The following is a 23,092-nucleotide window of genomic DNA, read 5'->3' as shown; positions in this document are numbered from 1 at the left end:
TAACCATGTCTGCTCCTGAAAATATTAGAACTATGGATATTTCATTGCTCACATTTGAGAAAAATAGAAAGGAAACTAATTTCTAATGGAACTAACAGCTACTGAACTTCATTAAAAATAAAGACACTTCAGAAGTAGAAATGAAAATGGTACATTATTCCTTATCTGTGACATAACTTCAGAATACATCCATAGGAGTACCTGTTCAGCAGCCTGTGGCAAATGAAAAAGACAAAGAAAAACATTGCATTGGGAGTCATTAATTGAATTAATTAACCTAGTGACATTGTCATAAGAAGAATTTATCTGGCAACCAGCAGGAGCAGATCTCTAATCATTTCACCATGGCTTCTTCCACAGATTAACAGTCACACAAGCCCCTGGCAGCTGGCTGTTAACATTGCAAATTATCAGAAATTAATTAGATAAATGCTGTGCACCCATGTGGATATTTTTGTTATTTTTTTAAGTAAAGATTATGAAGCCAATAGCTTGTCTGATGATTTATTTGGAGAAAACATCATTGTTTAAACGAATAGGTTGCAGCATGGCTTTCTAATGGGAGAAAAGAAAAAAAAAAAGGGGGGGGAGGTGGCTTAGAGCAAACCATAGTAACAAAAGCCAAACACTTGTAAACAGGAATTAAACAATCCACCCTGAAAATAGGGACATACACAAATGAATTCAGAAAGGTCTATTATTTTTGGAGAATAAAAATAATACCATTTGCATACTTTTCAGAATAATTAAGGTCACTGCTTCAATCTATTAAGCTGGCATCCAACTCTTCAGAAGTACTTCTGCAAGATAGCTTTATTCATCCAGAGTAGCCAGCATATCACACACGATAAACAGAATTTTAAGGAAATTGAAAGAGGCTACATAAAGCTTGGCCTTATTATTTCCTGCAACCTCTTGTCAGAGTAACAGGCGATGTAACCATCACACTTTAGAAAGACTCCTTTAGATACTGCAGTGCTTCTTAGTAGTAGTCAAGGACTTGCCTAAAATAAAGTCTTAATCTCCATGTAATTCAAACAAAAGCAAAAGAGATTCATTCTCGCTAATGGATTTCAACTGTCCTCTTAAAAATCTCTTTTATTTCTACCTGACAGTGCTTTATTTGTATGTTTTTTATTTAAATAGACTTTGAAAACTCCCAAAAGCAGCTTTTGAACATGCAAAACCGGCACTTTACAAACAACTGTAACTCATTTATATTTAACAACCTCCAATAATCCACTCTTTTGGAGGAGTGGAGTTTATAGAATACAAACAATAACAAACTTAGCCCAAAAATCTGCAGATTCATCTGGACACAGAGCTGCTGTGAGGGTGAAGGGGGGGCAGGGGGAAAGGGAATAGGAGAAGAGAAAGATGAGAGTGGAGACTAACGTTCTTGGAGGATGTATGGAAACACGGAGGGTCAGGAAGGATGTTGCTGACACTCAATACTGAGGCACTAAGGAGGCAATCACAGGTCTGAAATAATATCTTGTAAGAGACCCCAAGGGAAACCCAGCTGGCCAGGTTATCATTCCAGGCTAATGTGATATTCTTCCCACTGGGAGCTGTAGGCTCACAGTCTCAGGTTTCCAGTCCCTGGGGGAAGATGAAGCTGCTGAGGGTCTTTCTGAGGACAAGGCAGCTCACAAGGGCTGTGAGAGGTCCTCACACAGCAGGTGTGGAGCTGGACAAACACAGCAAGGGCAGCGCAAAGCGAAGGGATTGGTGATGCTCTCCCTTCTCACAGTGAAAACAAAAATGCCCTGACACTCAGGAGCACTGCCCCACCTGGGCCAAGCTATTCTCCAGCTTTCCTCCTAATCACTGGTAGGACACGTCACAGACTCAGAAAGCTCAGTTATGTTTGGCTAAAAACAGAAACAACAGTTTTGGGGAAGTGGAGATTTCCACTGTTTCATTGTGCATGGGAACAAAGCCCTCATCACAGAAACTCCTTTAAACCAGAAAGCTGTGCTCAGTGCCTGTCTGCAAAGTGGGGATGTTCACAGACAGTGCGTGGGTAAATCTGGCAGCTGCCAACTTTGTCTGTCCCCTACCTGCCCACCTGACTAGCAGGCTACGTCCATGCCAGGTATGTAGCTGGGAAATGTGCCTGTCTATGTGCCCGCCTATGCACAGGCGGCCATAAAGGCTTCCCTGGAAAATATATAACCTCTAGAAACCTCAAGTCCTCAGACATCAACAACCTCCAGTGCTATCAAAGCAATCTAGGAAGTACCAGCCATTTCCTAGTATATTCCCATGCTCTTGCTCATGGATGTACAGTCACTTGTTAACACGTGTACTGGTCTAATTTTAAACAGCTGCCTCTCTTCCTATGCTTGACAGGTGACTTAGTGGATAAATACTGCAGAAGCGAAATAAAAGACAGCTTCTTGAAAGCTGATACCTCAGCTAGGCTTGGTTTCTTGCTTCTTGAGAAGCTGCTTTATCACAGCATGAATCTTACTGTTGCACAAGACAAACTGTCAACTCAGAAACTTACAATTAAGCCCCTAAATCTGTGTTTATGCAACAAAAACAAAATATCAAATGCTGATTTTTCATTGCCAGGCTGCAGAAACCTGAACTTTGTATCTTTATATCTATACATTATATCTTTATATTCTGACACAAATAAACACCTCCTGAACTCCAGAGTTAAGGAGGTGTTGGGATAAGGCTACATGGAGTAAGACGGATAAATAGAAATGCAGACACTAGAACCTGATCACTTAATTATGACATGATTTTCTTAGGATGCGAAATTTTCTATTTTTAAACCATTTAATTTCTTTTATTATTGACTACCACAGGAATTCAAATAATCAAGAGCTAAGCTACCTAAACTCTTCATATATATATATATATATATATTTATGTCTTTTGGTATTTGAATTCTTATGGACCCCTCTCAAGCATTTATCTTAATGTCAAAATTATGTAATTTAAAAATCAGTTTTTAAGTGAAGATAGCAGTTATCATTAAAAGAGGGAAAGAGAGAGAACTCCATTACAAAAACAAGCAGTAGCCGAACCCTTCTTAGCATAAGCTTGTGAGGTATTTCCAATTATGCTGCACTTCAGGAGAACTGAAAAGCCCACTTAGTATAATAAGCATGTGTACAAGCATTTACAATATTTTTCATGCAACAGTCTGTGTGCATAGATGCTCAGGCAAAGAAGCAGTTGAAGAAGACTGCACTTCACCCTGAGAATAATTTTAAAAGCCCTTTGAAAATGTTGTGTATCATATCGTGAGCATCGTACTGAGGCAGAACTAAAGAGGAGACTTTTTTTCCTCAGTGAAACTCCAGGATTTATATTTTTCAGCATTCTTGTGCCAGAACTGTCTTATGTGAGTACTTTCAAGTAAAATAAATCTTTAGCATGTATGATATACTGCCATGCAAAGCTAACTAAGTGTCTAACTTCTTTTGTGGATCTTGTCAAAATCCCTTGTGCATATATGCACGTGTGTTTGCCCCTACACTACAAAAGCACAGGAAGTCTCTCTTCCAGTTGAAGTTGTGCCTCTTCATCTCCTCATATCCAAAGAGAAATGATATTCCCAAAGGCTTCCACTAGGAAAAGACTGCAAGAACAATTTTTGCATAAGTTTTACTGTGCTGAGATGACAATAGCTTGTATTTTTTCTACATCAGAAAATCTTTTCATGTATCCTTTAGTCCCCCAACCCATTATAAACTTATGTTCCTCAGTGTAATGCAAAATAAATCATGGGAGAAGACGGTAGCTTTAACCAGAATTTTCAGGGGGAAAAAAGAAAAAAACAAAAAAAACATGTTTTTTATTTTCTTGCACTTTCCTGGGTGACTTGTCATGTCAAATAGTGTCAGTCACATCTGATTAGGTGACTTTATGACTCCAAGACATAAAGCTACATGACTGATGCACCTCAATCCAATGCGCTGCAAGATGACTCCCCCTCTGGGAAACTTAAAACAATGCACTTTTCAAAAAGCTTAACCCTTAAAGCTCAGAGTCAAATTCCACTAGCATGCTTCCATTACAGTGATATGATAGATGGTGACCGTTGACATAAAGGTGTAAAGAAGTGTGGCTTTTCAGAAAGTGAGCTGATTCAGTATAATGTCTGAAGAATAAGTTGGTGAGTTTTTGGCTTGGTATTACTGTCTCAGACAGTGGCTCTATACCCTTATAAAAATTGCTTTAAGGAACATATTTAATTTCTAATAAATTCTAAATATTTTGCTCAAGATTTACATGGAATAAACAGGACAGGTAATTTCTTTGTTTCAGTTATCCAACCTTTTAGTTTGTAAAATCATATATACTTACAGGTCATACATTACATCTCTAAGTCAAAGAATTATTAGCAATGGATTTATGCATCTGCAAATAATGAGGCACTATAATTGAAACAAAAGCAGCCAGTTCACAGAGTAACAATTTACAGGTCATCATGGTTTTATCATAGTATGTTTTATGCCTAAATATGAGAAGTTTTAATAAAATGTTAATTGGTTAATGAAAAATCTCAGGGGAGAGATACATTAATTGCCACCTATGGTTATTTCCCCCTTTTATTTAAACTCATTGATAAGACTGGGATGCTCTGGGATATATACCCTGAGGAGTAGCATTTTCATGATATTTTGAAAGTAATTTACTATTTATTTTAAGCAAGAGAAGAGACACACAAAGCAATAAACACATGGTATTATTCATCACGGATTTGTGCTTTTTTAACAAAAGCTAGTCCAGATATCTACTCAGATATAATCTAACAACATGGAAATAATTGTGCTACATCAAAATAATACAGGTGTTTTACCTGTAGAAAGTAACACATTTCAGCATTAGCTATTACCATACCATAAAGTAATATTATTTTCTTGCAATACATGATGATTAGATCTCAAAAAATCACCTTGTTTATCTGCACAATCCTCATTTTAGCTCTTTTACCTATTTAAAAATAATCCACCAGGAAAAAAAAAATGGAACAGGTTGTAATGACATTATTTTGAGAATTTTATGGAAAAAGTAAACCCTGTGGTGTCCAAGGAAGAAATACTGCAGCAGCAACGAAGGACCTGCACTTTGCCTTAGGTGCCATGGACAGCACCCATCTCCCTCTCTGGATCTTTCCATAAACTCTGGGATGCTGAACCTAATAGCCTTCTACCCAGGAGAGTCAAACACCACAACACCTACTAAAGATGGACTAAACATGGAAAACGTTGGCCCAAAGCTAACCAGCATGAGTTGATCTGCAATTTATACTGCTGGACTGATTCAAAAAGAAAAGTCTGTGTGTCAGCAACTGATGTAAAGTCTTCGTATGTCTGTGATGGCTTATGGGTGACATCCTGATTAACAAATCATACCAATAAAAAACTAAAATTACATAAATTAAATCGATTAATAGGTTCCTAAATGTAATTATAAATAGCAATCTTGTCTGACAGCTTTTTCAAGTGCAGTCCCTAAGGGTCTGTTCTGTGCTACTTAACATTTCTATCAATGACTTGGGAATAATATAAAAACATTACTGAGAAATAATGCAGACTGGGGGAACATTCAATTAAAAAAAAAAAAAAGAGTTAACCATTAATGCAAAGTGAGCTGGACGCCTCTGTAAATTATGCACGAAGAGCAAATATATGTTTTAGTAGCACAAAATATAAAATCAAAAATCTGAAAATTAAGTATGCAGGCCAGAGTAATGTGATGAGGAATCTATGCTGGAGAGCACTGACTTTGAAAAAAATCTGTGGGCTGTGGATGAAAATTATTCTCCTGCACAATGAGTTATCTAAGGGGGCCAGTATAATCTTGGGGTATATAAGCAGCAGAATCTCAACGCTCTTTTACCTTTTTACCTGGTATTGGTACTACTGTTCCTGAAATCTGTCCACAACTCTGGCATTTACAATTCACTAATGATGTAGAATCCAAGAGCCCAGACAAGTAAATGAATGAGTAAAGTGCAGGAAAATGTGTTTTGTGGTGAAAGACTCCAAGAGCTCATTCCAAAAAAGATCATCTGACTTGATCATAGCCCCTACACAGAACAGAAGAAAGAGGAATTTCATAGCTGATGCTGCTTTGTTTTGGATAAAAGATACAGTAGTAGATGGATTTTGAAATTTGATAAATTGATATTAACTACAAAGTTCAGATTTCACACCATCGTTGAGCTCATAGAAGAACAGTGCATTTTTTTTCTTTACTGTGCACAGATGGCTCTGTGAAGACAATATTTTAGTTGAAGCACAAGTACTGACCTTGCAGCAATGATTCATGAAGGCAATCCCACCACTTAGGTTATTCAGGAAGTTAAATTAGATGATCATGACCATATCACTGCTGACCTTTAAATCTATGACAGTAGCTGAAGATTAGACCCCAAGTCTAGAAGAAAGAAAAAAAAATAATGCTCACATTAAGGATAGTTAGCCATTGGAAACTACTCTAAGGACCATCTGTAGTGCTCATATTATTAACCATGTTTGTCCCTTACAGCCATGAGTTGGCTAAAAAATCCTAAGAGAAATACAGGCAGAAAATTTTCACCCTTACACAAGCTGCACAAAAGGATCAAGAACAATTGTTCCCAGTGGGAAGGGGAAAACTGGAACAAGGGAATCTTATGAACCTTGCACTATTGATTAGTGGCACTCAGCTAGGACAGTAGTAAATACTGATGGACCATTGCCTATCACTGCTAGTCAAGGTTTCCGTGTGCACTGGTGTAGAAGGGATAAGAAGCATATGACACTTCACTGGACAGAGGACAAGACTTAGATTTGCTGAAAATGAGTTGCATTCAGTTATTTAAATTGAGTCCAAATTTTTACAGCAGCAGAACATATTTGGTTCTGCAAGGAAGACAGGACTGAAAAACAGACACCAGTATATTTTATTTGCATTTATTCTGATATTTTAACATGAGAGGTGACTGCGAGCTAGCCCAGCATTATGCCATCTGTATCTGTAAGACCAGCTATAGCCTTATTATATTTGTGAGGAGGAGCTGACTGATTCAATTGCTTATTATTCCACTATATCACTTCCTTTTTTTTGCTTGCACTCTTAATCTAGTAATAGCAAGACTGAGATTCTAGAAGCAGGCAGACTCCTACGCCATTACAGCCTGAGTGCAAAAAGACACTGCATGATGAATTCCCACCTGCATCAAACACTCTTATCTTCTTCCCATTTCTTGTGCCCTCTCCCACTCACCTGGAACTGAACACTTCCCCTTTGCTTTATCTTATCTTGAAAACAAGGAAATACCGCAAGGTACATGTCAATATGACCTCTGTGAACTAGGAAAAAGCTGTCTAATGTAATGCCTTGTGGCTCCATTAAACCAATTAAAGATGCATCTTGAATTCTAGCAGTGTTGGGAAAAGAAAATAAGCTTTAGGCTGTGAGTTTAAAAAATGTAAAGAGACTAAAGACTTGCTCTTCTGCTCAGAGATTCTTCATAAAATGCATTTACATAGGAGATTTCTAAAAATTACTTCTACATGCTGCTTTTTCATTTATTGAATATTTACACCTTGTTTAAATGTCATAGATTAAACCGAAAGTCTTAGTGTTCTAGGCAAGCCGACTGGGGAAATAAGAAGTAACCTTGAACAAAATGATTAGAAATTTTCTTTCCATAGTTTAGGATTTAGTAAAAGAATAAACAGGACAAAACAATTGCATTTACAGGATTGCCTTTGCCTTATCAATGTACAAATTACATACATCAGGGAAGACTGAGGAGTGAGTTTTGCCACTATCTTTCCTCCTATGTTTCCATATTAAACTATACTTTTTGACCAGAGACAGTTAGGGTATGTTAAATACTCTTTAGGTCAGAGAAGATTGCTATACTTTTGATTAATGACTGGTTATCCCACATTGACCATACTGCAGTGTACATAGCAGAGCAAATCCAATGTGGAGAAGCAAAGGCAGGATGCTGGTTGGCTTTAGGAAATCTGAAATGCTTGTGGAGTGTCTGGACTGTGCAGGAAGAAAAAAATTATAATAATGAAAGAGCAGTCTTGAATATCCTGCTTTTCTGCAGCTGGTATTTACCTTTGAGTGGAATCAGCACCAGAGTAATACTGTCTGAAGCTAGGGATGGACAAGTCTAAGGAGCACTAATTATCGAGATGAAGTGAATTGGAGTTTGGCATGACTAACTTAGATCCTTATTTGCCAGGAATGACTCATGTTTCCTTATGCTGTGGAAGCAAAAATGTTTCATTTCATGATAACATTTGAGTAAGCAAAGTCAAACAGACCTTAAAAACTTCTCGGTATCTCTGAAGAACTGAGGAAGCCCATGTTCCTGCATCAGTCTTGCCCTGCTAACATCCAGACTGAATGACTTCTTAATCTGAAGACAGATAATATTAGATATATGCCAACTACATTAATAGGAATTAATTGGATGAATTAACACGGAGACCTTTTCTACACACGACTGTTGCAATAGTATACAGAATTCTGGTTGAGGATGTAATCTACAGAAACAGATGAACACTGGTATGATCTTTAGCATAGGCACCAATTTAAAGACCACCTTATTGGGTTTCCTATAGAGTAACAGATGTAAGGAATGCTTGCAGTGCCATCTTTGGTTTCTGACTATGCCACTGTAATGATACTGGGATTTAGGAAAGCAGTGTAATTTCTGGGTGCAGGGAGTGCGTTAGTGTCGGAGAAAGCCTTTACAGGAAATTACCTTTGATTATCTTCAACAAGTGGCCTTTGGTTTCAGCCTGTCTCATACAGGAACGTGATTACAAGACTGTTAAAATGTATAATGTAACAGAGGTGTTTACAGTTTACCTGAAAATGTATTGTTTTATTTCTAAATTTTCACCCCGCTGTTGAGGTCAAGAAGCCGCTTCCCTGTGGGCCTGTCTAACTGCAGAGAGGATCTGTAGCCACTTCCGAACTGCATCAGCAGATACCCAATCTTGGATGAAAAGAACTGGTGAACTTTTGATAAATGCTTTCCTGAGATGAAGTCTGAAGACCTGCCCTGAGGTGTGTCAACAAGATGCTTCTGCAGATATCCCACGGAAACACAGATACTGTTCCATGTGATGGCATTAAACTAGAATTACATTTCATCAGCTTCATTGTCAGTCCAAGGTAAAAGTGAAACATTCACTAGGCAGAATCCAAAGGGACAGCATCAGCAAATTTCCCTCCTCATCCAGTCTGTGCGACAGAACTCTCTTCTGAGAGTGGAAGATAGTTGTTTCTACAGCCAAAGTGCTGTAATTGGTAGTAAGGGAAATAAGAAATTTGTCCATCAAAGATAAGTCAGGTGGGGTGGAGCTCATCTACTTGTAAGTGAACTCAAATCAACCTATTACACAGGCCACAGACTATGATTGTTGCTTTTGGTCCAGAGCATCACCTCCAAATGGTGCCACATTAAAAAGGAAGAGCCAGTCTTACATATACCCAGATACCTGCACCCAGCTTCCCTATCCACACCTGCAAAGCTTTCATAACAGCCTCCATAAAACATCTACCATCATAGCTCACCTACATCCCGATGGTTAGCAAGAGCTGTCCCTGTGCACTCCTGGCCCAGCCGATTTGCATCTCAGCCTTAATGCTATTTACTCACAGTCCTGCTGTGACTGTTATCAGACACGCACAGTTTTGTGGTCAGCTACTGTGTATTGCTCTCTTCAGCCCTTCAGGTTTGACAAGGATGGATGTGAAAAGAAGTGAAAAAGTAAGAAAATGCAGTGTACTAACAACAAGAAGAACAACAAAAACTCTGGTAGCTTTTTGGCATTTGCACCTAACTCAGACATTTTCTCCGAACAATAAGAAGTCAATAAATCACAATAAGCCAGTTGGAAGTGAAGTGTTTAACTAACTAAACCACTGAGCCTTATCTGTTAACAGATAAGTGGGAACCAGATTAGGGAGATCACTAACTTTAAAGACAGGTAGCATGGATAGGAGGAGCAAAAACGATCTCATTTTCTATTTCTCTGGGTTACAATAGCAGCAAGGACATAGAAACAATGCATTTGAGAGAAACTTTTTATTAAAATAAAAAGTTATGCTTTCACCAACACTTTCAAAGATTATCTAGTTTGCACCAGTTGATACAAAAAATTATATCAAAGATGACAGCCAGTGCAAAACAGTCAGCAACAGATACCCTGCATCATACGATGTTTTTGTATTCTTTCACTGTTTGAAGTTAAAATTTAAGTATTTTTTCCCACTACAGAGATATTTATCACTATTTCTGTCCACTAAAACAAAAAAATATGGATTGCCTTGTATAATACTGTATACTACCAAGGGTCATTGGCCTAGGAAAATATCTAAATGTTTCTATAAAACCAGTGGAAACAAAGCCTTATGATGGCTGTTCTATACTGCAATTGTTCATATATCCCAAAAATCTTTTGAAATGGGAGAATATGAATCAGCATATATTTTAATAGGAAATTTTAGGGGAACATGAACCTCATTTAGCTGCTCTGCAGAATGAGTAATTTAAACAACATTTACTCTGAATAAAAATGCAGGTATTACTTCCTGCTTCTCCTTCACACCACACATGCACAAAAGGAAATGTGTTGAGAAAATTACTTTAATATTGATATTCTTCTTGTAATAGAGTCGTTGTTACCGAGGCAGGACTCAGAGCACAGCAGCGCATTATAGGGGCTGGAAGGTGAAGGCAAATTGATGTTTAACTTTGTGTTATGCTTTGTAAACTCGGAGAATGGAAATGTGAACCAAGATCAGGAAATGCTATTACTGGTCATAGAGAAGGGTGCTGGCGTGCTGAACCTCCTGCATGGGAACAGTCACGAGCAAGCAATGCTGCAGGAGCTGCAGCAATCCAGGGCCAGCCACAGGGGGAGCATGAGAAATGCAGTTCTTTGACCAGCTTCTCACTTGCTGTGGGCAGAGGGGAAAGGAGATGACACTCTTCTGGGGTGAAGCAGTGCAGTAGGACACCCCTAAAAGCAGACTATTTGCACTGATCAAAATGAAAGGCGGGAGAGCAGTGAAGGGTTTGCCCAGCTAGGGGAAGAAAAGGGAAAGTTACTAGTGATTCTTCTGTAATTATCGTTTGAGGGTGTTGTAACTCATCTCCACACTTTTTATGCATCTGGGATTCTGTTAATTCAGGCAAAGAACTTCACATTTGATAGACTCCATGCCAGTGGCACAAAGCTTGCCTAACCCAAGTGAGCCCGTAGGACAGTCCTGCAGAAGCAGCAGCGGGGCTAGGGATTTGATCCTGCATTCTGCCCTGCTCACTGAATGCATCCCTGTTATTCCATCCTCCCTTCTGCTATGAGCAGAAGCTTGAAAAAACCTTTGTGGAGACATAAAATGGGATCTCTAGCACAACCTGGGGCTTTGCACTCAGCTGAGTAACAGGAGAAGCTTAAACAACTTGCCTGAGGTTGTACAGCCAGAGAATGGCTCAAAACAAAACTTGTGTGGAGGAAGATTCTCGATCTAAATAGTGCCAGTGGGAAGGAACAATACCATTGCCCTCAGTGACTCCTACAAAACATCACTGCTGTCATGAATTCTCAGAATTAGATTAGTACCTATGTTCTATATGCACAGCATCTTTAGCTGAACAGCTCGAGCTGTTGTGGACCCAGGATACCTTCACTGCTTAGCAGGAATGGAACTAGACTGAAAGAAAAATAGTCCTTCTACAGAAATCATGAGAATGAACTCAGGACAGCTTTACAACTATTTACCCACACAATACTTTATGAACATTCAATGGACTCTACTTACAGTGCATGTAGCAATATAGAGTAATGGCTTAATGTTCCTGGCAAAACAGCCTCTTTCATGTTCCTCCCATGTTTTGCACACTTTCTGCAATCAGGCCCCAATTCTCCTTGTTGACTCCAGCACACTCTGACTTCCGTGGACTTCTGCAGAGTCAAAGAGAAACAAACCTTGAGGATCAGAGCTTTACATTGTGAATTTCTGTGTTGGCCTTCTGTTGTTCCTAAAATGCCTCTAGTGCTCAACAAAGTGTCCAGAAATGACAGTTTCCCCAGGAAGAGGTGAACCACCAGAGGTAACAAGAGAAGGGAAGTTCGAGAGCTCAGCTAGGCTTTATTTTAATCTGTTCAGTGATTCCTCATCACATCCCACAATGCCCAGACATATTAGAGAACACTGCTATCTGCATGAAGATAAAGTACCTTATCTACAATTATGAAACAAAGAAAAAATGAAGCAAAATCAAACTCCATTAATTTTGAATTTTCATAATAGTATATTTATAGAATTTGGCTTAAGGTAGAGTATTGTTGTCTTTGTGTCCAAAAAGGTTTAGGGATGACTACTTGATAACACGCCTTCTAAAGCAGTGTTTTGGTGTCTGCTGATGAAGGCTTTTTGTCATCATAGCCCTGTAAATACGCACATGTAATACATCTAAAACATATCCAAAATACCATGTTTAGAGATACTGTATTTACTCGATCCACCATCTCACACAGAAATCAGTTCCTTGTAATCAGTCCTTTGTCTGTAATGCAAATATTTATTTCAGTGTTTCTTACACAGAAACAATCTTGCCTCTACTGCAAGTCACACACACCCTCTACCTAACAGCACCAGGCTCACTCACTAGTCCAGTTTCTCAGGACTCTAACAATTTAGCTGTTCAAAGACAGCCCAATAATTTATACATGGTTTTCAGTTATTTAGATCTAGATCTCCTCTTGTGTCTGTAGATAGAGCATCCTTGTCTATATTTGGGTGCATTCCCTCTTTATAATCTCTTCTGGAGTGGTTGTTGGTTTGAATTTAAGGAAAAAGAGAGAAACATGAAAGCTGGAACATGTTGCTGAGAAGATTATTGACTGATAAATTGCATGATACATGTGTCTGCAGAATGAGAATCCAGTATAGCTGCAAGCCGTAACACTCTACAGGTCACACATTTTTTAGTGTAAATAGTCTTAAAAAAGTGCTCAGTACAACTACACCAATGCTTCTGTTGATTATAAATTCACTGTCATTTTTTTCACCAGGGTAGGAAGATATCTAAAACAGCATCTTTTTGGTCAAGACTTCATCTTGTCCCACTACCACTTGCTGCCTGCAATTAATTTGTACTTAATTCAAATAAACCTTTTAGGAATATTTTCATATATAACTTTAAGAAGAAATTAATAACTTTCTTGTTATTTCATGACTTAGTTCAAGAGGATCCTTTCTGACTCATCCTAGACGAAGCTCCCACTGAAATCACTAGAAAAGGAATTCAAGATAGGGCATTTTGAGTTTTCTGTTGTTCCGAAAAAATCCATGAAGTAAATACAATGTGGAGTTCCAGTAAGTGATAAAGTTCCTACTTGGTTGATGTCATTCAGCCTTTCTCTTCTTGTTGCTTAGTCAGGATTCTCTAACCACAGCTTTTCAGTGTCTCACCTAACATTTTCATTGATGTGGTTATTCATAAGGATGCTATTCATAATAACCAGCTAAAACCAGATGTCAGGAAAACACAGGAACAGAATTACTATGTTTTCAGAAGCTTCTGATTTTCTATGGGAAACCTGCAAACTCTAAGGGGGCACTTATTAGGTGAGGTTAATTTTTATCGAGTATTGAGAGTGAAATCTGCCTTAATTGTTCTGAAATAATTAAGACAATAGTTGTCTACATCTATATGCTTCATGTTAAAGTATGAATAAATGAAATAGCTTTTGAAAGCATTGAATTCCCTGAACATTAGAAAATGTGAAATGTTATTCATCTTTCCAGATCCAGACACAGAAACTCAGTTTTAAGTCATTATTTTGTCATACCTTGCAATACACCTTACATATTTGGGAATCAAACCAAACTTTTGAGAGAGGCTTTTGACCACTAAAGTCTATACACAGTAACAAAATACGAAGTTGTTTATTTTACAACTTGCTCTTGCAAGACCTATATACTGTACGCTAAGATGCATTGACTACATCTGCTGGTAAGGGCTGAGGGACCTGGTGTTTGACTGGCAAAACCAAGAAAGCAGCTAATGAAGCCAAACGTCTTCATGTTTGTAACTGTCATCCAAATTATACAGATCAGGACAGCAAACAAATCTGTGGGGAACCTGGATGTGCAATTAGACCTACATGGATAAAAAACATTTTCTTTTGGACATGGAACATAATTTCAATTGGAACTTCACAACATGCTGTGATTCACATTGTAAATATGGTCTTGTATTGACCCAGCTCAGAAGATCCTAAGCCATAAATAAGATTTCTGAGAACTAAAATAATAGTCATCAATTCTGATCACAGCCACATAGCAGCATCCTATTAACTTGGCCAAGAATAAGACATCAACATCTCCCTGAAATACTAATCACCACACCTGGAAATGTGTGCTCATCTCTGCTTTAAATCTATTCAGTATTTAAAACAATTATATTTCAATTAATCAACTGGCTTTGTTGATGTTGAGCGTTGTTTCACTTTCCTATTTTCATCACTTCTGAAAGGTATGAAGAAAACCTCCTGCCTGAGAGGGTAAAATAAACCCTAACTGGCATTGAGAAGTGAATTCCACTTCTGTCAGAAGAAACAGAGCCTGTGATATCAGGGATATCACACAAGTGTATCCTCTAGATCAGTTTGGCCCACAAAAAGGGAATATATAACTTCAAAAATTGTTTTATCTTTAAAAAATCTACTAATTTAGTGAAAACATTGTTAATATTTACAAACCTAGTTTGCCTGCATTCACATTTTACTTGCAATGAATCACTAAAAGGATTAGGAGGACAGTCGATCAGCTAAGAGGAAAACCAAAGTTTATGCAGACTATTTTTAGATTTGCAAGCCCTGTCACGAGGATGCTGCTGGCTCTCGGAACAGCCAGAAAGCGCTGCACTTTTGCAAATAAGCTATGGTCCAGATATATTTTAAGGATGACTATTTCTCTCCAGCTTTGTAGAGAAAATCAATATCTTGTTTTCAGATGTGTAAATGTAGTCGTCTCTCTAAAGTGCCCCGGTCAGTTTACCACACGTTCAGCAGCTGCTTCTTTCCAGGCTATCCCACGATTCCCAGCCTATGAGGATTGACAAGGCAATGATAAACTAATGTGCCCCCTCAGCTCTGTGCACGGCCCATTGTTCCGGCAGCTGAGACCCTCTGCTTCTATTTGCTTTCTCCCACATACATTATTCAACAGCCCAGGAAAAGGCCAAGAACCTCTTTCATTCAGGAATTTTGTATTAAAATAATCAATTTCAAACTGAAGCGGGGAAAGGAGGCTTGCTACAGGCAAGGCCTATTAATAAGCCACCAGTCTCTGCCATTTGCATTGGAATCATGCTATCATGAGATAATATATTATTATATTTCTTATCCATAAAAAGAAGAAACCTAAGAATGCCTTCCTTTCTTTTTGGGCGTAAACATTAATTAAAGCAACACCTTCCTGATGTTATATTTTGGCACACCATTTCCAACATAAACACCTCATTTGTGAGGGTCTATGTAATAGGCTACCTAGGCTACAGTTTGATTTAGAAAGTCGTAGGAAAGGAAGGAGATGTATAGTTTCACAGAGGACAGACAAGCCGGATATTAAAAATAACTTAAAACACTTTCTGTGAATGTTTTTACAGATGATTAAAATCCAAATTCATTATTATATGCAAAAGCTTTGCTGGCATTACAACATTATTACGTCATGCCAAAGAGATGTTCAACACTGTTAATTCATAAACTGTAAGACATTCAAGTGCAGTATTTCTCCTTACAGCCCTGCCAGGAAAGAACACAGGAATAAAGGCAGGACAAGCCATTACCATTGTACTTCACGACCTATGGCACATTTAGGGAATATAAGATCACCACTTTCAAAAAAAGCGGTAAGTGTCACTTCCACAGCCAAAGAGCAACAATCACACACACACACACAAAACAAAACAGAACTACAGAGGCATTGCTTTTTACATTATTAATTGGGTCTATTGATCAGAAGCAGTTCTGTCCACTCCCCAGTTAAACCTCCCTATGGCACTCTTAAGATTTCATTCAGTGCAACTTTCTTTTCAGTTTTCTAGAGACATACACGTTTATGGCTGCAGCATTTTACTTTTCCATGCTTGACATCTTGCATTGACAATAACATTAAAAAATAATAATTTAAAACAAAACAAAACAAAACACAGATACCACCAGCAAGAAAGCATGCAGAAAGCCAGCCCAGTGTCAGTGGAAGTTAACAGCAGTTATCGTACGGCTTTCAAATAATGCTTCAAGTGCCCACTTCTGTATTTGTGTTTTCTCCTCTACTTGAGGTACCGTGATAGCTCCTTGTTATGAATGTTCCATCCGCTGTTTGATTTTTCTGCTAACCAAGAATGGTCAGTATTGTTTAAAAGTGATTTTAACCTGATAACACTGGTGAGATAAATATTACATCTACTTAACCAGCAGCAGCCTTGTGAGCACCAGGGTGTGCGCGACTAACTAAAGGTAGTTGTGGACAAGCTCTGCTCAACTTCATTAAGGGGAACAGGCTAGTTCCAGCCCAATATCTTGGCTGTGAAGTGAAACAAAGTATAAGTACATGCAAAAAGTTAGTTGCTGCTGTCAAAAGTCTGAACTTGCATCTCAGTGGGGACATAGCAAAATAAAGGAATTTACCCAATTCTGATAGCAGTCAGAGGAATTTTTGTTTGTTCTGACACTGTCACCAAACATACACATTTGGAGATTCTGACAGGAAAATCCAAGAAACGTTTGATGGCGGAAGCACACAATCTGAAGTCAAAAAGGTTAAATGTACTGGGATTTGTGCTCATGAGTCACTTCCACAGCTCAAAATGCTCACTCAGTAAGTGAATAAAACATTCCAGAAAGTGCCGTGTACAGCATGAGGCATCCAGCTTCAATAAGCAGATATTTTTTGCCAGCGGATGACCAGTGCCACGTAACTATTCAAACTTTTGTTTTGCACTCCAGAGAGTTTAATTTCAGAACTCTGCAAGGGATGGGAGTGAGACTCATCTCCAGACGAGGCAGTAGATCATATCATTGTGTCCAGGTTTCCCATGGTCTGAATGTACCAAAACCTCATATTTTCACTGTGCAGAACAAACCAATCCCTCCTGCTTAGCATTCATAGTATTGAGGATTAGAAATCATTCCTATGACAGAGGTCGGCTGCTATCTGCTCACTCTGAGCCAAGTCAGAGCAAAATAAAGGACACTTCAGTCCCTTCCCCTGACAAGCCATGGCTTCGACAGGAAGGAAATTTGGAAGCATGAGCAAAAGACTGACGGGAGACTGAGCAAGTCTGAATGATCAAGGGGTCAGGATCTTTTGCCCACTCTGATTCCTAAATTTTGGCCTCTCTCTTTTGTGATGCTTGTGTGCAACTACCTTTATCTGTTTGGAAAAGAAAAAGTGTACAGCTGGAGTCTGCACCTGTGCCAGCGAGACCAATGCACTGTCAGGTCTAGTAACACAGACGTAGTCTAGAACACTTTTACAGTACAAATTCAACTGTATCACCCAGAACATGCTCAGTTTCTCAAAGCCTGCCTTTAAAAGATGGCTAATATTCAATTTTAGCATGGATGTTCTCTGTCAGTACACGTTTAAGAGTTACACATATTTAATTTTTACTCTACAAGTGCATCAAATGTCATACTTTACAAAGCTGTATTTCTGAACATAGTTACCCAACAGCATTAAATCTCTGAAATTAATACAGGTTATAAACACAGAAGCAAATCCAGAGTGTTTCTAACCTAAACTAATTACATTTCCACACCAAAGGTTATCTACAAACCTGTAAGTAGTTTCTAACAACAGCTGCTGCACAATTATTCCATAAAGAATTTGCTATCTACAAAGCCTCCAAATCAAACCAACGAGGCTAATAATATAAGTGGGGGTAGGAAAATTTGTAAGAAATCAGACTCTTGTTTTCTCAAATGACTTAGGACTTAAAAGGATGAGGTATATTGTAACTTGTGCCAAGATCTTGTAGCCACTGTAAAACAAACTCTACTCTTTAATTTTCACTTAATGGAATGATTCAAAACCCATACTGATATAAAAATAATAATATAGTTCAAGATTCCATATAAACTTACTATACAGTTATTTTTCACAGATATTTTTTCCTTTTTTTTAAGTGTCTCACTGAACTAAATACTTTAGTAACTGTGGGCAGCTTCCATTACTCATTATTAGATCTTTGATGTAATTCTTCTCTAGTATTCAGCATATGAATTTACTCTGCAGTTTGCACTCAATGCTTGCAGTAAACCAACATGTACAAAGACAAAATGCTGTCAACATTTATCTGCTGCTTTACACATGCCTTGAGCAGAGCAAAAGGAAAGGGGCAAGCATTTATATTCCTGAACTCAAAGCAAGCTACATTCACTTGAGACAGTGCAGAATAAAAGACAGAGTAGAAGAGATGAGAAAGTAAACAGGAAGTGAAACACTAAGAAAAGGAGAAGAGGCCAAAAAAAAATCCAAAAACAATTCAAAAGAGAAAGAAGCAGATAACAGAACGGATGGTTAAAGAGAGAAAGAAAGAGAAATCTTAAACATAAGCTCAGACATGTAACACAATGAGTTCACCCAGGAAGATGGCAAATTCCCCACCGCTACTAGTGGGAGCCTGGTAGTAGTAAAAGGCAGGTCTGAGCACTGCCAACCTGGATGACAGCAAACACCAGCCCAAACAGCACCCAAGGGCAGTAATTCACACCAAGCCCAGGGCGAGCCTCAGCTCCATCTGAACATAGGAGCAGGGAGTAAGAAAGGAACAGCTCTCTGCCAAGCGGACATGCACAAACTTATATAGAAAAGGAAATTTAATTCTCAAACTTTCTGAAAATTCACCAAATTGCACGAAAAATGGCCATGTATCTCTGCAGTACAATGAAAAATATGCCAGTACAGTTAGAAGGGAGAACATCACAGAATAGGCAATTTGAAGAACAATCCATATGGCTCTTGTGTAGCTCAGGCTAGTTCAAAGCACAGTTTTTCCTTGGAAATTGGTACATCTATATCAAAACCTTACTGGGAATGTACAGATTCCTTGTGTGTGTGTGTGTGATGTTTTTTGTTTTATTTTGGTTTCTGGAAAATTATCGAAACAGGTTATTTCTATAAGTTGCAAGCAAAAGCATATTTTTATAAGATGTCACTATATTCCAAATTCCAAGATTTTGACCTTTTGTCCTACATGGTAACAAAGATTTTGAAGATTTTGGATTTGCAGAATTCTTCCAGTGGTAGAAGATGTAGTTTTATTCCTATTCTGTTTCTTCCTTCCTTTCTTAACAGACTTTTTTAAAAAACAAGGAAGTAAGAAATTGTATGAACTGCACTTGCAGATGAGTTGAATCGCTAATTACATCTCACAGACCAATTCCATAAGGTGCCAAATCCTGCGAAAGTCACCCGGCAGCGCTGGGGCTGGATGGTGCCCAGCACTTTGTTAGGAAGATCCTTGCCAGTGCTGAAATGAGCTGCATTGTAATATTACATGCTTGCTGCTAGAACTGATCCAGAGAAGGGCTAAGTGTCCTCAGCTCTGATTACCTCTCATTGGGAATTGAGAGCACTTGGCAAGATCCAGCCTTAAAGCTGTCTGGCACATTATCCTATTTCATAGAGTGATTTATTTTAAGTGAAAGCATATGGATAGCAAGTGCCAATGGTGCAATAGTGCTAATGTTAGGTGATGCACCCATCATACACGAGAAGAAACGTGGTCACTCCAAGCAGAAGGTAGCAGTGCATATGCTTCTGTCAATAAGATCCCACACACATTCCCGATGAGCACATTTATGAGCTCCTATTATCATCAGGGGGAGGGGGATGGGGGACGTCCATGTCTCTACGTGTTTTCTGTGCTAATCTGAGAGCTGGACCAAATCCCAGTACTTGGGTCACTTGTACACAGAGTTCTCATTGTGAATCAGGGGTAAAATGGCAGCCTCTCAGTTGTGCTTTGAAACTATGCATTTTTTAAAACTTGTGTATGCATAAGCCTCTTATTTAATGAATGACTCCCTTTGTATTTACATGTTCCACCATCCACAGAACAAATAGGGTTTAGTCGTTTGAGAATGAAAACTTCTAGTCCTCAAGGGAGAGAAGGGAAAGAGAAAAAATACTTGCAGCTACTTTATGGAAGTGGTAAAAAAAAAAAAAAATCAATTAGCCTCTTAGTTTTATTTAGATCTTACCTGGTCTTCAAGGCACTATGTTGGCAAAAATGTGCTCTTTCCTAAGTTACATTTCTGATTTACTCCACAGAAAAAAAAGTTCTGATGTAAATGTAACTGAAACATATTGGTTTTGATGCAGCTGAATTCAGATCAAAAGTGGTCATAAAAGTTATTTTTTGCTACTGTTTATCATTATCCCAAATTAAAAGTATCTTCCATACCTGACGGTTTCTTAATCTTATTATTTTTTTTCTTCCCTTTAAATTCAGATGGTAAATGAAATATGTGAAATAATAAATAAATTAAAAATATATGGCAGAAATCATTTCAAAGGATTTAGCGGCCAAGATAGGAATGTACTGAAAGCAGCATTTTAAGTTGTCTTGGTTTCCAAAAGGAAATAGTTATAAATTAGTTCTAGGGCACTCTGACTCATTTATAAGAGTGGTTCAAGAAACTCTTCAATATTAATTAGTAGCCTGTGAATTCAGCCTATGCAATTATGATGAGACAGTTCTTTGGGTATGAAAGAGCTAACTTATCATATTTTTGAATTCACCATCTATAAGCTTGAATATTTTTGTATTTCCATATTTCTCAAGTAGCACTTAATTTAATCTTATCCCCATTTCTTTCAATAAACCATTGTTGCATCTCTTAAGCAGCACAGCTTCCTCCTCTAACTCATCTCCCCGTGAAATTGGTTTAATGAAGCAGAAAGGTATGAAGCATTAACAACACTGGAATTCATGTGGTAGCACTTCATTTTTCAGAGGCACTCACATTTCCTACCTAATTTATAAAATCAGCACACAAATGATTTTTATCACAGCCATTACATCAGTATAAATTACTGCCTTTTCTATAACACGGCAGTTAGTCAAACTGTTGAAATGATATCTATTAGTCATAGAGAGGAGGAGGGAAAAAGAAAAACCTGTAGGAAAGATTTAGTGTAAAATAAGGACTGATAGCAGCCTTATTGAAACACTAATATTAATTTACCAAATGAGCCCAAAGTGCATATATTTCGCAAGGGAAAATTAAAAACACACAAAGTAAAGCAAATGGGTCAATTTGTAAGGAACCAAAAAAGAAAGTCAGCAAACAAACTATTCTGCATCAGAGGCAGTCAGAAATGTAATTAGGAAGATCCTCACATCCAAGAAGGCAGGAGATGCCTCACTCCCAGTCAGAGCCCCATATCCATCCCAAGCTCCCCTGTTCACCTCATTGCTCTAGCACTGGTGTTCTGCTTTTGCGCACTGCAGCTTCTCCAAAGTCATGGTTATCCTCCTGTCTTCTTCCACATGCACAGCTACCTGCTTGTATCCTGACTGTTCCTTTCCAAGCTAGTGGAAAGCAGCCTCTACCACCCATGTCGCCACACAGCAAAAAATATAATGATGCTTGCTGGGAAAATTATGCAGTGTCCCTTGCTTTTCCCAGTGAGTATAAATTACTTTTCCAGGACCTAAATCCTGACTTGCAAGGTTTAGCTTGTAAAAAAATACCTGCTCATTCTGCAGATGCATCACATACTTGAAAATACTTTGGTCTTGTACTCCTCTGTAAACAACACCTGTCTCTGCTAGCAGATCTGTTGCTGGTCTTACAAGTTTGTCCTGGGCCTCCTTTCCTGTTTGCTATTCTTCAAGCATGACTCCTTCCAGGATTGTTCTGTAAATTCACTGTTACCTTCTTTGTCAGATCTCTCCTTCAAATCTGCCTATGTGAAACAGCCATCTGATAGTGCATGGACAAAAGGTCAGAAGGAAATACTCTTTCAGAATCACAAAGATGCTCCAGGACAATCTACTCTTCCTATAACTTTTATTCTCACCCTCCTTTTCCCAATTATTTCCCCTTCATGTACTTTCTCCCTCGTATCCGACTGGAAAGGCTCAGAGGCAGGGACCACGCCTTCTGATTTGTCCCCTCACAGCAGCACACATAATAGGACACAAGACATCACGGACACTGCTTGATGCCATTGTCATTAGGGACACTAAGTACTGAAATCGTTTAAAAAAGGAAAAAAAAAAAAAAAAAAAGGCTGATTAGGTCGTCAGTGCAACCACATAAAACCTACAAAGTGTACACAGTTCAAGCTGTCTTTCCTCTGTGTTTTGCCTTATATTTTGATCTCCTTCTGCTTACAGTTTTCATTAATTAGCCTCTCGCTCTGTATACCATTAGGGACTTTTTGCCTGCCTTTCTCTGATTGTAGCAGATGTAAAACTGGTGTATAAGTGTCTACTGATGGCACCTTGTGGCTAAACCAGAGAAATGCTTGGGAGTATGAATGAGAACGAGGAAGCCAGGAAAATATCAAGAAAATGAAACAGGCTGAGGATCATATCCCCGCCAATAGTGACAGCTGAAAAAAAAATAAATAAAAAAAATAAAAAGAAAGAAAGAAAAAAAGCGGTGCAACGCTGTGAAGTTTTGCAAATACCTCCTTGGCAAGGCAGTGCAAAACCCCTGCCTGCCTGCTGCTCCCCCATCCTCCCCAGTCCCTGCAGAGTGCTGGAGCAGTGGGCGCAGAGACCAGCAGTGCAAGGAGGGGATTTTGCCTTAAACCTCATCCCAGCAGGAGGCAGGAAAAGGGGGAAGGGGCCTGAGGCTTTCACTTGACTAAGTGAACTGGCAAATCCATCTAATCCAATGTGCGAGGGGGAGGAAGGAAGGACCCAGGCATTCCCTGCTATCCAGAGCTCCGTGAGTGTTAAAGCCAGTTTTGCTGGGTGCCTTTAGACTCTGCAGAAGAGAACGTCGGCTCTAAACCCAGTAATCTCTTTCTGATCTGCACTGTTCAGCAAAAGCACTGACCT

At 38.6% G+C, this 23,092-nt stretch overlaps 1 long non-coding RNA gene across 8 annotated transcripts in view; it reads right to left on the bottom strand.

Annotated features, from left to right (window-relative positions):
• LOC106016476 (uncharacterized) overlaps positions 1 to 23,092 on the bottom strand; it is a 183,682-nt gene that overhangs the window by 44,552 nt on the left and 116,038 nt on the right. For 7 of the 8 annotated variants that reach the window (XR_011811700.1, XR_011811699.1, XR_011811702.1 and 4 more), the window contains 2 exons: positions 11,815 to 11,957; positions 6,282 to 6,408 (listed from right to left, as the gene is read on the bottom strand). This is a non-coding gene — a long non-coding RNA (uncharacterized lncRNA). The remainder of the gene's footprint in view (positions 1 to 6,281; positions 6,409 to 11,814; positions 11,958 to 23,092) is intronic. The other variant, XR_011811704.1, reaches the window with a different exon arrangement.

Source organism: Anas platyrhynchos, chromosome 10 (assembly GCF_047663525.1).
Source record: "Anas platyrhynchos isolate ZD024472 breed Pekin duck chromosome 10, IASCAAS_PekinDuck_T2T, whole genome shotgun sequence".
Taxonomy (NCBI): Eukaryota; Metazoa; Chordata; class Aves; order Anseriformes; family Anatidae; genus Anas; species Anas platyrhynchos.
This window is presented reverse-complemented; position numbering and strand designations above follow the sequence as displayed.